Source organism: Pinus tabuliformis, chromosome 3_2 (genome assembly GCF_031772625.1).
Source record: "Pinus tabuliformis cultivar Carrire ecotype Pingquan chromosome 3_2, CPIR1, whole genome shotgun sequence".
In the NCBI taxonomy this organism is placed as follows: domain Eukaryota; kingdom Viridiplantae; phylum Streptophyta; class Pinopsida; order Pinales; family Pinaceae; genus Pinus; species Pinus tabuliformis.
The window spans coordinates 768780995-768797471 of record NC_142302.1 but is presented as its reverse complement, the minus strand read 5'-3'; positions in this window follow the sequence as shown (position 1 = coordinate 768797471).

Sequence of the window (16477 nt, the reverse complement as noted above, 5' to 3'; positions counted from 1 at the left end):
AGATAGCTTCAACATACTTTTTTACAAAAAATTATGATGGCTATTGAAATATGACCTTATAAACATGATTAATTAGAAAAGGAAGAAGGATAGAATTAGGGGAGGTACGAATTCCTCCTTTCTAGCCTTGATTCCAAAAGAGAGTAAACCTTAAAGCTTCTCTTGATTTCATCCAATTTCCTTGTGCAATCCCTCTTATGATATTTTCATTAAGATTCTAGTGAATAGTCTAAAAATATTTTTGGGAAATATCATTTCTAAAAAACAAGCAAGATTCATGAATGGGAGACAGATTGTGAATACTATGATTATCGTCCAAGAAGCCATCCATACAAGTAAACGCGAAGGAAATAAAGGAATGGTTATCAAATTGGATTTTTCAAATTCATTTTACATGGCGAGTCAACCTTTTCTATTCAAAGTCTTGGAGATTTTTGGATTTAGTGCGGAGTTTATTACATGGATTAAGGTTTTTATTGGACACCCTTAGATATCTCAATCAATTAATGGTCGCTCTACAAGGGTTTTTTAGGCCTTCGGAGGCTTAATGCAAGGTTTCTCACTTTCCCCTCTATTATCTTAGAATTTTGGGTAGGTCGGGACATATTTCCAAGAGAAGGAAACCCACCAAAAGGAATTGGTTGGGAAATTTACCCAAATTTGGGGTTTTGTACCCTAAGAAATTGATTTACAACATAAAATAACTAATTATTTATTCTAATGGGTTTAGAGGCTAAAAACCTAAGTGTAGAGTGTTAACAAATGTTCCGAGAGAAAGAATAAATAGAGTAGCCAAAGGAGAGGCTCATGGTGTGCAAGAGAGATGTGACTTCTCCTATGCAAGGTGTGCCCTAGTACAGGGTTGAGTTTTTCTCATGGAGGCTAAGATACCCTTGGCAAGACCACAACTCCTATTCTAATAAGGCCAAGTCAAAGTTTAAAGGAAGAGAAAGGGTCTCAAGAAATTGGAGGGTTGAAGGGCAAGGCCAACCTTGGTTTAGGGCCTAGTCTAAGGCTAATAAAGGAGATCTGGCCCTACTATTATAACCCTTGAAGGAGGTCAAGTACCTCAGCCTATGTGAATAGAAGAGACAAGGGAAAGATAAGGGTTTCCATGAGTGAGAACAAAACCAAAATAACAACTCATAGTATGCCTACATTAGCCCAAGAAGGAGATGCAAAACCTTAGGAGCAACTGTAACAAGGAGAAAATGTTTATGGCCCATTTTGTGTTGAAAAGAGGTTGATTTTTCTTAGGTAGATATTTTGTGTGTGATCCATGCCCTAAATGGGCTCTATCCAAGCTAAGATAAGGTGAATAAGAAACCACTAATTTTTTTTTAAAGTCTAGTTTTATTATGTGTGAAGGGAGGAGGGTAGAGCCCTAGAAAGAGGCATAACAAGCCTCATATTTTTCTATTGTGGAGGGCCTAAGGACCTCATAAGGTTACACAGGTGCTCTATCATAAGGTCCAACCCTAGGAGAGGCTAAAATTAGCATCAAACTTGGAATGGAGGCAGCGAAGGAATTAAGGTAGAGAGAGATGGTTGTGGGACAATGTGTAGGGATGAAATGTTGGAGAAGAAGGGTTTCAAAGATGTATTTTTCAATTTTGTTCACGAATGTGGATTGAAGAGTTGATTGGAAGGTTAGTCATACAATTATCTTGAGGAAAAAGATAATTGCGAGATTTGGAGCTTATATGTGCAAGGTATTTGAAAGAGTAAATACATTGTGAGTAGTTGATTAAATAGAGACATTAAAGGAGAAATTTATCTATATATTGGAGGAAAAGGATAAGCAGATACATCAACTACAAGTGGACATAAATGGATGCTTACATAAGCAAGTAATTCATGTATTTTGTTCTTAACGTGATGAGCAGATTTAGGATCTAATGCATTTGACCTCAAGCCCTAATTTATATTCAATGTATACTAGTTGTACTAGCAATATCAAGGGACATGATCCATGGTACGGGAGCTCCATTATTATTTTATTAATGGGATAATAAAAAAATCAAGATTAGGGATTATTATATCTATGTAATTAATTGATTTCACTGTTTTAGACTTCCATTATGTAAAGTGCTTGTAAGTTGGGGGTTACTAATGTGTTTGTGTGCTTGGTTAGCCATAGACTAGATATAGGGCCCATGGAAAAATCAACATGGTATGAGAACTAATTTCAAGAGAACATGGATCAAAGTGTGTGTAGGGAGCATAGTGAGTCACTGAAGGTTGTGTAGACTCAAAGGGAGACTAGTTTCAAAGGGAGACTATGAAGGATTGTCACTTGCCCTATCGAAGTATGAATTTTTAGGTTCTAACGAGATGTAGGAGTTTTCAACCCATGCAAGGATAGCCATATACTAGGCAAGAACATTCATGATGGTGAAAGGAAAAGGCATGTTGCATGTGAGGAAATTCATGCACTATGTGAGGACAAATATGGCGACACAAAGGAAAGTCATGATTCATGTGAGGATGTTCATGGGCATGCAAGGAAATTCATGGAAATGGAAGTGTGAAGGAAATACCTTCCTCACTAAGAGGGAATGTTATAATTTTGGGTAGCTTTAATTGTATTTCCGAGAGAAGGAAACCCACTAGAAGGAATTGGTTGGGAAATTTACCCAAAGTTGGGGTTTTGGACCTAAAGTAATGAGTTTAGAACCTAAAATAACTAATTATTTATTAGAATGGGTTACGAGGCTATAACCACAAAAATATAGAGGGTTCATAAATGACCAAAAAGAAATTATAAGTAGAGGAGCCAAAGGAGAGTCTTATGGTGTACAAGAGAGATGAAACTTCTCTTTTGCAAGGAGTTCCCTAGTAAAGGACCGAGTTCTACTTATGGAGGATGAGGTACCCTTGAGAAGACTACAACTCCTATTCTGAGAAGGTCTAGTCAAAGGTTAGAGGAGGAGAAAGGGTGTTGAGATCTTGGAGTGTTAGAGGGAAAGGCCAAGCTTGGTTTAGGTCTTACTATAAGGCTAATAAATGAGATTTGGTCGTGCTACTGTAACCTTGATGGAGGCAGAGTGCCCTAGCTTGTGTGAACAAAAGGGACAAGGGAAGATCAGGGTTTCCATGAGTGAGAATATAACCAAAATATAAATCATCTTGTGTCTACATTAACCCAAGGAGGAGACACAAAACCTCAAGAGAAACCCTAAAATTAAGGAACAAAATTTTGTGGTCTTTTTGTGTTGAAAAAGGGTCAACTTTTCCCAAGTAGATAGGAAAAAGTTATAAGTGTGATCCATGACCTAAAAGGGTTATATCTAGGCTAATATAAGGTGAATAAGCAACCATTGAAATTATGTTTAAGGTCCAATTTTGTTCTATGCAAATGGAGGAGGGTCAATCCATAGAAAGATGCCCCACAATCCCCATACTTGTTTGTTGTGGAGGGTCGAAGGGCCTTAGAAGGTTACACAGGTGCTCTGTGGTAAGTTTGAGCCCTACTAGAGGTCGAAATTGACCTCAAACTTCAAACAGGGGCATCGAATGATAAAAAATGCAGAAGACAGAAGTTTGGACAAACACATGGGAGCTCACAGGTGCAGATCACCAGGAGCTCCCTCCAGCAAATGCATTCGCTTCACTTATTCATTAATCATCAGGAATTAAATAGATACATAGGCAGAAAACAGATTCCTAATTAATAGGAACTGAATGTCAAATAAAGAGGAAATCATAACTAAGTAACCTATTCTCCATTAATTTCTAACATCCCCCCTTAATGGAGAAAGGGATTTTTAAACACACCTAAAATGTCCCTAAACAAATCAAACTTCAGTCTTCCTAGTGGCTTAGTGAATTGTAGTTCCTGTGTCCTTCTTATTAAAACAACACTAATAATAACACTCAGCCCTCGCTCAGTAAGCACAATATCAGACGCACTTCTAGCTGCATCAGTTAGCGGTTGAACTGCATCTGCCATGAGAACACTAGATGAAAGTTCCAGATACAGTAATGCAGATTCTGGTGTCATAGACAAATTCCTTAACAACCTGCTGCAATGACACATACAAGAAGCCACCTCAAATTTATCTGCCATCTGAGAATTCATCTTTGAAAAAAAAAACAGGCTGCCCGGCAACTTAAAAAAAAGAACAACTCTCGCAACAAATAGAATATGGTTGAATTACGAGCAAAGCAATCACCAGTCCGGCGATGGATCTGTGGATATCGGCCACCAAGCAACGATTATCAATTCAATACACAACTGTGCACATACAAGTGCCCAGCCATGAGAAGAGGAGCATAACGTGCACAACGCGGCACAGAACTCACACAACTGACCGATCTCGATCTGGAAGCACCGGTCTCGACCTTCCCTGCTCCACTTTCGGCCCACGAAAACAGTCAATGAGACCAAAGAGGTCGACTTGCAGCTATCTCCTCCTGAAATCCAGCACCAGCTACGGAGCTCCACGCTCACCGCCTGAGAATTATCAACAAAATTCACAATGAGAATAAGAGATCGAATCCCACCCCCAATTTCTTCACAAGGTGAATTAATTACACCCCAATCTCCCCAACAAGGATTTCAGATCATACGGCCTGACAATACACAACCTTCAACGCTGTTCGATCCACCCTTCGTGTGTGTAGTAAGAGGATTGGATTCAATGCCTTTGTGTGTGCAGCAAGTCACACTCAATTTTCAACGGGCTTCTTCAAAATGAATTTTCCAACGGTAATTCCCTTCAACACTTGTTTTGCTGAGCTCCTTAAACACCACCTCTAAGCTCTTTCAACACTGCCAAGCTCCTTATGTCGGCCGATCCAGTTCTCCTACTGCTGTTCGATGCCAGCCACCCAAGCAGTAACGCCTCTTCCTCGGCAGTCCACCCTCCTCCACGGATTTCACGCGAGCAACAATCACGGATCGACTGTGAGCTCAAGAACGCCGACCACCGATCTCCTCACGCAGCTTTGCTCACCGTCCCTTCACCTTTCACGGTCGGCACGATTCAACAATGATTCACTCACTCCTAGCCTCCGCACCTCCTGATGATCCGACCTCCGTATCTCCTCCGATCAACACAATAAAACCGGCCTCAACTATGGCCTCCTTCACACCAGATCTCCACAATCACGGAGACAGTCAATGCCATCACTCAGCTTACAATATCAGCAACCCTGAAGCTCTAATACCATGATAAAAAATGCAGAAGATAGAAGTTTGGACAAACACACGGGAGCTCACAGGTGCAGATCACCAGGAGCTCCCTCCAGCAAATGCATTCGCTTCACTTCTTCATTAATCATCAGGAATTAAATAGATACATAGGCTGAAAACAGATTCCTAATTAATAGGAACTGAATGTCAAATAAAGAGGAAATCATAACTAAGTAACCTATTCTCCATTAATTTCTAACATCGAAGGACTTAGGAAGAGAGAGAAGGTTGTGGGACAATGTGTAGGGATGAAATGTTGGAGAAGAAGGGTTGATGAGATGTATTTCTTACTTTTTTTCATGAATGGTGGATTGAATAGCTAGTTGGAAGGTTGATCATACAATGATCTTGAAGGACAAAGACCACTATGAGAAGATGAGTTGATTTGGAGCAGATACATGCAAGGTATTTGAAGTAGTAAATACATTATGAGTAGTTGATTCGACAAAGAAATTAAAGGAGTAATTTATCTTTGTATTGGAAAAGAAAATAGAAATGTTTGGTTACATAAGCAAGTAAGTCATGTATTTTGTTGATGTGATGGGAAGATTCAGGATCTAATAGATCTAACCTCGAGCCCTAATTTGTATACTATGTACACTAGTTGTACTAGTGATTTGAAGGGCCATGATCCATGTTATGGGTGTTCCATGATTATTTTATTAATGGAATAATAAAAAAATCGAGGTTTGGGCTCAATATATCTATGTAATTAATTGATTTAATTGTTGTAGGTTTATGTTATGCAAATTTCTTGTAAGTTTGGAATTTGTAGTGTGTTTGTGTGCTTGGTTAGCCATATACCAGATCTATTGCCCATGGAAAATCAACATATTATATATTATTATGGAAAACTCATTAAGCAAAAGACTGGAAATTGAAAGGAGGGAAGGTCGTATAGAGGGTATCCACATATTTAGAAATGTTAAGGCTTTGAACCATTCTCAATTTGGAGATGATACCTTAATGATGGTGTGGGCTTCAAGAATCATAGAAAAATATCTAAAGTTGTGTTGGATATCTTTCTAAAATATTTACGAGAAGACATAAATAAACAAAATATCCAAATTTATGGTTGGAACTACAGTGATCATTTGCTTAAAGAAATATCTATCATTTTATACTTTCATTACTTAGCAAAATAATGTTCCTTTAAATATCTTCGGTACTCCAATAGTAGTTGGTACCACCCCTATGAAATATTGGAACACCATTCTTTTGAAAATTTATAAGAAGCTAGAGATATGGGGATCAAGATGGCTAGTCTAATACGGAGATTCATTCTCATAAAAAAAATTATTTCAACCCTTTTAATATTCCAATGTTCAAATCTATTGGCTCCAACTAGAATTGGAAATCAAATAGGGAGATTGATAAGAATTTTTTTTATGCCAAGGGGGGAAGAAAACAATAAAATGTTGCATATGGTTAGCTGGAATGTGATAACAGAGCCAAAATAAAATGGGGGATTATAGATGCGAGATCCTTTCTAGATGAATCTTTCTCTAGGAGAAATAATTGTATGGAGGTTGATAACAGAATAAAAATGTTGGTGGAAGGAAACTCTAATCCAAAAATAATTCAATAGGTCTATTTTAAACAATGTGGAAAATTTAAAGTGGAACCAAATTGGTTCACCCATATGGAAGTTGGAAGTTGTGCAAGACAACGACTGTCTTATTATAAAAAGTATAGGGTGGAGAGTGGGGAATGGGAAGAATATTAATCTAGCTCAATTTGAAAACAAAATGGGGAAACAATGCTCTCTTCCAGTCATCTCCAAGGAATCCAAAATTAGTTAAGATCGAGGGGAAACAAAATGCTCCATGATTTTCTTATATGGGAAAAGGACTGTGGGATACTGAAAGGATGGGACATTCCCATTGTTCTCTTAGAGCTCACTAAACAAAAAAGAACTTTCCTTAAAGTGCTAAGACGTCTAGACCTCACTATTGACCACAAGGAAGATTATAGATAATGGAAAGATATTCAGATTAGATATTGATAAAGAAAGGTTACAAAACTCTTCTCTTGAATGAAATTCTCCCACCAATCAAAAAATTTGGATGGATGTTTGGAATTCAGATGGTATTCCTAAAGTGAACTTATTTTTTTGCTAATTGTTGATCATTTAAGGAAAAGAGGAATATAGGGTCCTAAATGTTGTGTTCTATGCTGGTAATTAGAGGAATATTATAGATTTCTATTTTTCTTATTTGAATATGGAAATTATCTTTTGAACAAGTCTAAACAATTAATCAAATTCTTGATAGTTGGAGGAAGATGTTGCAAGGATATAAAAAAATAATTTTGAGCACCCTTCAATCTAAAATTCTTGGAAAGTGTTTTTAGGCAGCCCTCCCAAAGTATCTATGCTAGAAAATATGGCTAGCTTGGAATAAGGCCATTTTGAAACAAAAACAAACAACTCTCGGTGAAGTAGCCACTTAGGTAGGATTGTTACTTTTAGATGGAATCATAAAGAGAAAAGGTGGCTTAGAAAACTAAAAAAGAAGCAAAAATTAATGTCAACTCTCTCTGGGAAACATAAAACAGGTAGTAGGTGGAAGCTCCCTTTGGATTCTAATAATTTTGAAGGTTGGAAGAAAAATTATAAAAGTACCATCCTCTTTTTCATTGGCTCATCCAAAGGAAATCCAAGGGTGGCAAGAGAAAAACTGGTTATTGTTTTCCTTGAATATCTAAAAGAATTAAGATACACTTGGAATATAGAGATCATTACAAACAATAAGTCCAAGTAGTTAACATTATGGATGGGACTCATTCTGATGCATAAAGGAAACTATAAAAATGTAAAGATAATTGGGATCTCTCAGATAACTGTAAGAAATCTTAAAATGAGGAAAAAAAATTATAAAGATAAATAGGAAAACTAATTCAATGAATTCTCTCCCTATTCCAACTCTTTTATACTATGAAATTCTACCACGTTCTAATTAGTAAAAATACTAAGGAAGATATATCATCAAATCTCAGAGTTAATTTAGAATATGGAGAAATTAAGGTTCAACAAAGGAATAGTTTGAGAAAGGAAGACCTAATCGATGAAGTTTTAGAAGGGAGACAAGAGGAGAAAAATGGAAGTAGGATTAATATGGAGGAGAAGCAGCACAGAGGTCATGAAACCAAGGATTACCAAGCTTAACGATTCCTTTATTAGTTTAAACAATTCCTTATGAAATTTTTTTGTATTCTTATATTACAGGTCTTCTGTAAAACTTACATTAGGAATATAGCAATGAGGGATGATGATAGTCTTAGTGAATTATAAGAATACTTCTACAAGCCCAAATTTGTATATTATTCATAGACAAGTTTTTCAATTATATACTCTTTATCTGATCTATGTATCAATCTTTTATATAAATAGAAAACAACCATTACTCTTAATAGTAATAATAATTATAATAGTTTAAAATAAAGTTATAATTATAATAATAATAATAGTTTAAAATAAAGTTATAATTCAGTTGTCCATGTGTGGTAGAAAATTTGGAAAAAATCATGTTGGCTAGCACTTGTGTAAAGAAGTGATCGAAAGTTCAATCCCCCTAGATATGTATCACGAACTTAATAAAAAAAATGAATAAATTATTTAATTTAGTTAATTTTTATGATATTTTAAAATTTTGGTAATGTGAAATAATTCATAAAGTAATTGTTTTGATTCCTATCAGTGCTTATGACCCATTTAATTTATACGGCTACAGTAGTAATTATTGATGACTAAATTAAAATTTTAAAAGTTATACTCTCAAATAGACACATCTATGTGGATAATGAGGTCTCATTTTTTAATACCTTTTTATATCATATTTTTTATTATTATTATGATTAGTTGTGAACAATATGTATATTTTTCAATTACATTTAAATTGAGCCACTTCAACTTTTAATATAATTTGATTTTAAATATCTTTACCTAAATGGTCATATACAACGACTTTTTTTGTGTGAATATATATCATTATATTTCATTTAAAAGTCATTGATTACATAGAAAGTGGTGGCTCAAGCATGGCCATAAACATTTTCTGTGAGAATAAAATCCGAAAAAAGTAAACCCTAAGGAAAAATAATCGTCCACTCGATAGTTCCCATGTATCCTAAAGAATTACAATACTTCAAGCAGTAAAATCTTATTGACAAACTAGAATCATAGAAGACACATTCAACCAGACATCTAGACTTCAAAATAAAGTCCCAATACTCTTCAATTAATATCCCCACGAAACTTAAATAGCCCCGTCGACATGTTGCAAAAATTTTGATGCAGTACAATACCCACTAACCAAACACCATGAAGACAACTTCATAGCAATCCAAAACCAACCCAAGGCATTGCTTCCTAGCATCTAAAAACATATAAACACCATCTTATGACATTCCAAAAGATCCAAAATAAAAATCCATTACCACTATGAAAACCAATGGTACCTGTTATCACGAGTTAATCAATTTCGGAGGAGATCAAATCAGGGGATTGCACACTATCTATTAGAGGACCTGTGAAATCTCTCAAGCCAAAATCATTGAAAAAAAAAGTATCCACCCTCACCAAATGAGGTTCAACATTACCCAAAGAGAAACGCAAATATGTAACATCCTTTTGACATCCTCCAAAGCTGAAAAAACACTGTATGTTTCTACCTGCTTAGCCTTATAAGGAGACATATAAAGGTAGTGGTTTATTGATTTAAAGTGAATCAACCCATAAATTGTAGTCTTCTTTTGTGAAATATACCCAAATGGGCAGGTGTGATCCAAGAAATGAACTGGATGCAAATTAGTCACTTACGCCCGAGTGACTTCAGTGTGCAACGTTATAGATCAGTGTAATCTTATCCACTTATTCCCAAGAGAAATGGACACGTGCGATACAAACCATGAGCCGGATGCAAGCAAGTCATGTTAGCTACCAAGTGTGGTCAGTGTGCAATGTTACAAATTGTTGCTACCTTATGAACAAGGTTGTGGTGTTCTGGTACAAATAAATTGTTTTGTTTATTTAAGTTTGGATTGTTGAGGACCACCATCTCACTACCTTCTCGGTACTATTTGAGGTGTATTGTCTTCAAATAGTTTTAAGTCATAGGTTTCTAGTCTTTATTATTTTCACTTCAGGTTGGGTCTACATTTATCTTTGTCTGTGTGAAAATGAAATCCAAATTTATATTCATTTTATTTTTTCTTTAACGTTTTCTTTTATTTTGAAAATATTATTATTATTATGTTAATATTGAACCCTTACATTCATTTGTAGTTGGGTCTCTTTCACAATTATTTTTGACTTCCACTCTAGCTTATGCCATTAGGGTATTTTAAGGTTTGAGTATAGGCGGAGATATTATCCATAAATTATAACCCAATCTAATTTTGAATTTTTTACTACATGAGGCTCTCATGGAGGGATATAAATGGAATTTTATTCTATTAGAAGGATGTGGATATGAACATAGACACTATCTGAATTTATTTCCTTTCATGGATGAAAATAAACCAATCAAATTGAACCATTCTATTTTTTCAATGGTTTCTTTACAGTGGATAATTCTTTTCTCTCCTACTAGGTTAATTTCTTGAAGACCTTTCCTATAAAGTCGATAAGGCCACCTCTCTTAAATTATGATGGTTGTTATGAAAATAAAATATCGTTACTAAATTAGGACACTTAAAGTAGGTTTGAGGCACTCAAAAAGCGTGCATAAATTAGGTGGAGTTGATAAATTGAGCTCAAGGTGGAGACACCTTATATATTCCCTTAAAAGACTCCTTGTGCAAATTGGTGCGTTGTCAAATAATCATTTCTCATATCCTCTCGGTATTTTTGAATATTAAACTCGGCAATATAAATATTTTCCAGAATCATGGTTTAGGTCATTTCAAGCAACTCTCTATATTAAATTTGACTGAACAAAAAATCCACTCACATAATAAAGTAGAAAAGACTTAATTTATGGGTAAATGAACCATGAGTTCAACATGTGAGTATGGTTAGTTGTAACTATGGTGCGAAGCCTTTTAGTTTTCACAAATTGTGCAAATTTGGAACTTCTGTGGAGTATTTATATATGGTTGATTGAAGTAGAAAATAGTCTGCTCTGGTCCCATAATACCCAACTCCTTGAAGAAAGACCTTGAATAGATTGGGACATACATTTACTCCATTCTTATATTTTCCTTGTGTTGTATAATGACGTGTCCCAAAATATTCTTCCCCCTCTTTTCCTAAGGCTCAATACAAGGAGTGGTCTAAAACCATCCTTGACTATCCCTGTTAAATACTCTAGAACTTGAAAAGAAGTTTTATGCAAAGACCTATCTAGGCTCATAGTTGATTAATATCTTCATTCCCAAAATGCTCTACATCTAAGGAAAACTATCTAGAACCTGAAATACAAGTTAACGTAAATTAATATCTTCATTCCCAAAATTCTCTACATCTAAGGAAAACTGTCTAGAACCTGAAATACAAGTTAACGTAAATTAATATCTAGGGTGATGTTTATTTCAAAGAAGAGGTGTCATCGAAATAATCAAGGCCACTCTACTAGATAAATTACTAGCCATACATATATAAAAAAAAAAAGGAAAGAAAGAGAGTCTATGTTCATGTTCCTATAATGTGAGAATCCAAATTATAAGAATCTCCTTTTGTTATAGGGATTTAGTGCTTCATGAGTTAGGGTGGTAGGTCATCAACTAGATCAAACACTATTTAAAAGAAGCATCTAGAAAATGTTTAATTACATTGTTTTTAGTTTTTAATAAATGTATTTGTGGTCAAGATGTGTTTGCTTTCCAGCCTTAAGAGAGAGTGATAAAACATATAGCTTACATGTGTAATAAATTCACGGTAGAGAATTTCATTGAAAGATAATATTTCCAATTACTATTAGCTTTTAGGATTTTGGTCAAATATCACCTTTCAAACTCTATGTAAGAGAGGTGAATCTCAATGTAATTCTCCAAAGTAGTTTCACGATATAATAATGTATTAATGTGTGTAATGCTTGGTCTGTACTCAGTGATGTGGCTCTACCTTATTTAGGATTTGATCCTTGAGTAGTCTAAGCTCATGTAAAAAATATCTCTTGCCAAGAGGTAGATGTGGAAAAAGTTGTTGCAAAAGAATATTGATTGCTTACAAAGAGAAACAAAAATAACAAGATTTTCGTTACACAACCTAGAGTTAAACCCTCCATTGGTGAAGTTGTCCTCAATTTACCCATAAAACCAAGAGCATGCCATTATAGCACTTCTAAACATGGCTACTCATGAAATGAATAAAGATGTGACTGTCCATCTAGGAATTGTTTGTCCACCCTGTTATATAGGTGATAAAACATTGCAATATGTAGGTAGGGGAAAATTCTAAAACAATCTTGTTTAACCTATATGTTGTGAGCAATAAATGAGAACAAGGTAAAAACTGGAGCTTTAAGAGCTATCCCGACATTGATTGATCTACTACATGATGGAAAAATAAGAAGGGAAATGGACAATACAAATTTCTTTAATTTACCCATGTGGCATTTAATTTATGTTTTTTTCTTGTAAGCATGCTATATTTTTCTTTATGCTTTCAAGGTAGCTTTGGGCACCCTTCAATTGCAATACATTAGCAACATTCCTCTTATTGTGAGCAGTGATTGAGCATATGAGCATGACAAGAATATGAAGGTTATATTGATGTCCAATTACATTTTGATCAAATTACAAGGACTCTACAAGAATAAGACCCAAGTTATGATTCTCATAATATTGTGTTTAATATGATTTGTGTGTACAATTGATACTTATTTGATGTTGAATTTCTTATATAAGTTTTAAGTTGTTCTTTTTATGCTATTGATAAGACTAGGGTCATTGCATTGAATTTCATAAAATTATGAATTATAAATTCATATCTATGTTCTAGAATGGAATCTATTTGAGAATCCATAGGTTGAAGAGAATGAGTATCTAAAAGAGAGGGGGAGACACTAGGTTAATTAGGGTTTTGGATCTTGATTATGTGAACAACAATAATAAGTACAAAAAATCAAGTACCCTCATAAGAGATGATACCACCCTTGTTCTCACTGTGATGGAACCTCCCTTAAGCTCGTAGTGTTGAATTGTCCAAGACATGAGTGAAATTATTCCAATGAAGATGCCTTTAGGTAATATTCCATGTGGCACCATGTGGGGTCCACTTGGATGTCATGAGGCATGATTAAACAACCTTGCAAAATGAAGATGAAAACCCTAGGATGACATAACTTTTGACCTCAAAATTTGAATAGAGAAGTGAAAAGTTTTTAGACCCCATCCTCATAACCACATAATGAGAGTCAAGTCAACCTAGTATCCACCTCCTTGGGCTTAAATGGAAAGGGGGTGTGTTACATTCCACTACTTCATCTGATATCATAGACACAAGCACAAACATACAAAGATAATGCTTTCCTCTGTGGAAGGAATATTATCTTAATAAATAAACTCAATTCAAAAACATGATCCAGCTTTCCAGATCATAAACAAGATATTGGAAGGAAAATAATTTATATTCATATTAGTATAAGAAGTACAAGGCACAATATACCTTAGTAACAATGTGATTTCATCTCCAATCCTCAACGCTATCATTCCCTCGACTTAAAAGAACACTAGGCTCATCCCACATGTAAGATAAGTTATGGCACAATTTTACCAACATCACTAATCTATTCTCTCTTTCTCCTTTACCTTTCCACTTGAAAGGGTCTCATTATGTGCTTTTCTGAAACTGAGGAGGATGTATCTAGACATAACGTGGGGAAAGGGCTATAACAATGAACTCTCTAGTGTAGTATCCAAAATAGTTTATAGATCAAATATTGGTAACAATAATACATTTTAGAAATCTATGATGACCTAAAATACTAAACTCGACATGGTGCATAGGCCCATGATTTAACATGTAATTTAAGTGTTATATGAATAAATATCCTCAATAATGAAAAAACCAATAATAACCCAATATAATGAAATTAACTTAGTGCATAAACCCATGACTTAACATATTATAACTTAGAAGTCAAAATAAAAATATTACTTTGAATAAACCACCTTCTTTTTCTTCAAAAAAGAAAAGACCAAGAATCTTTAAATTAATAAAAGGTTGTTTACATATATGAGATTTTTCAAAAAAATCATTGTTTCTAGTGAATATCCTAAATTTGTGAAATGATATCACATATTCTAGAATGTAATGTGTCTCTAAAAAGAATCTAAACATTAAGAAAAAATACATAGAATAATCACTACATCTCAAAGAGTTTGAAATATAAACTCAAATGTGATAAAACATTGAATAAACCACTTTTTATTCCTATTGATTGCTCTTACTCAATAAACTATCTACTTATTTACTTTGCGAGTTTATTGAACAATGAGACCGCCTATTTAAGAATACTTATACTTCTTTCCAACAAAGTTTATTTTTATTTAAAATCAACCTTTAATCATTTTTTAATAGCAATCACATTATTTTTTGGACTAAATTATATTTATGACAACTCCTCCCTTACTAGGATTTTATTTTTAATCCTTAATTTCCATATAAATTTATAAATTTCCATATATTTTTAAACTCATTTTATATACTAAAACCCCATGTAAACTAAATGGTTAGTAAATATCAATAGGCATCAATAATTACTTCATTATACATCTCACATTGCTAAAATTTAAAAAAGTAACAAACTATAATTTTATTTTAAATTTTATATATATATATATATAACTATGGAGATTAAACCTCATTTTATCATGCATATTTTAAATTTGTAAATATGCTTTGTTATATATATATAAAACAAGATTTTGAACTATGGAATTAAATCTCATTTTATCATGGTGATTTTAAATTTGTAAATAGGCTTTGTTACAATATCATGGCTTATCAATACGACATGCCCATAACTCATTTCATATGACACTTGTTCATATGATATTTTTTAATTAATGAATTTAATTAAAAAACAAAAAGAGCATAACTACTTTGGAAATAAATCTCAACCTTTGATTTGTGTATACCAGCATATGGATCTAACATGAACCTAGAGGGATCCAATTTCTTCACGTCCAAATTTTTTTATGAGCCAGCACTATTTAAATGTTTTGTATATTTATTCAATTTTTTATTTTGGGGCATGAGCAAACTTTTAACTTTGCAAAAATTATTTAAATGTTTTGTATAGTTATATTTTTTTTATAGATTTTATAGATTTTTTATTTGGTGGACATGAACAAACTTTTAACTTTGCAAAAATTTAAGTTTGACATCATAGTGAGTTGTTGAATGAGCCTCTTGGCTTAACAAGTATGAATATTTTAGAATATTTGGTAGAGCTTAAATCCCCACCATCCAACTTAATAAATATTAATAATTAAATTAAAATTATAGGAATCCTATTCCAAAATAAACATACATAAATTCTTTTAAAATTTAAAAATAAGTTAAAAAAAAACCCATGAATTATTTAAAGTCATCTATAGCTTGAGTGGGTCTAATGGTTAAGAGCACATGTTTCCTCCTAAGTGGTCACATGTTAAAAACGAGAGGGGGGTAGACTATGTATGCCTTTGTAGGTTAAATAACTATGCATAGGTGTGTCCCTTGTCCCGCAAAGAAGGAGGTCTCATACACCAAAGTGGTAGTGGGTCCCTTGTCCCATAAACAAGGGGGTCTCATACACCAAAGTGGTGGTGGGTCCCTTGTCCCACAAATAAGAGGGTCTCATACATCAATATCCTAATACTAATAATAATCTAACACCATGTATGCACTCTGAACAAGAGTGTGTAGATAATGACCAACGTGATCTTGAGTCTTAATATTTCAACTTTATCCCTTTTTATCCTTTTCATTTTTATAATTAATCAATAATTTATTTATATTAACTATATTCCCATGTGGCCTTCCATATTTATATTTCAAATTTCTTTTTTTCCCCTTTATTTTTGTAATTATTCACTAATTTACTTATATTAATTAATTTATAGTTAAGTGATATGAAGTAATTATTCAATAATTTATTTATATTAACTAATTTATAATTATGTAAGATCTAAGATTTTTGTGATCCATAATGTAGATATCATTTTTTTGTATTAATCACAACCAACTAATGTGGTTCATCCTTAGGACAAGATGGGGAATCAATTGATATGAAGGAATTAGGCATTGGTAAATTCATTATTAAGGAAAGTAAAAAATTATTTAAGAATAAG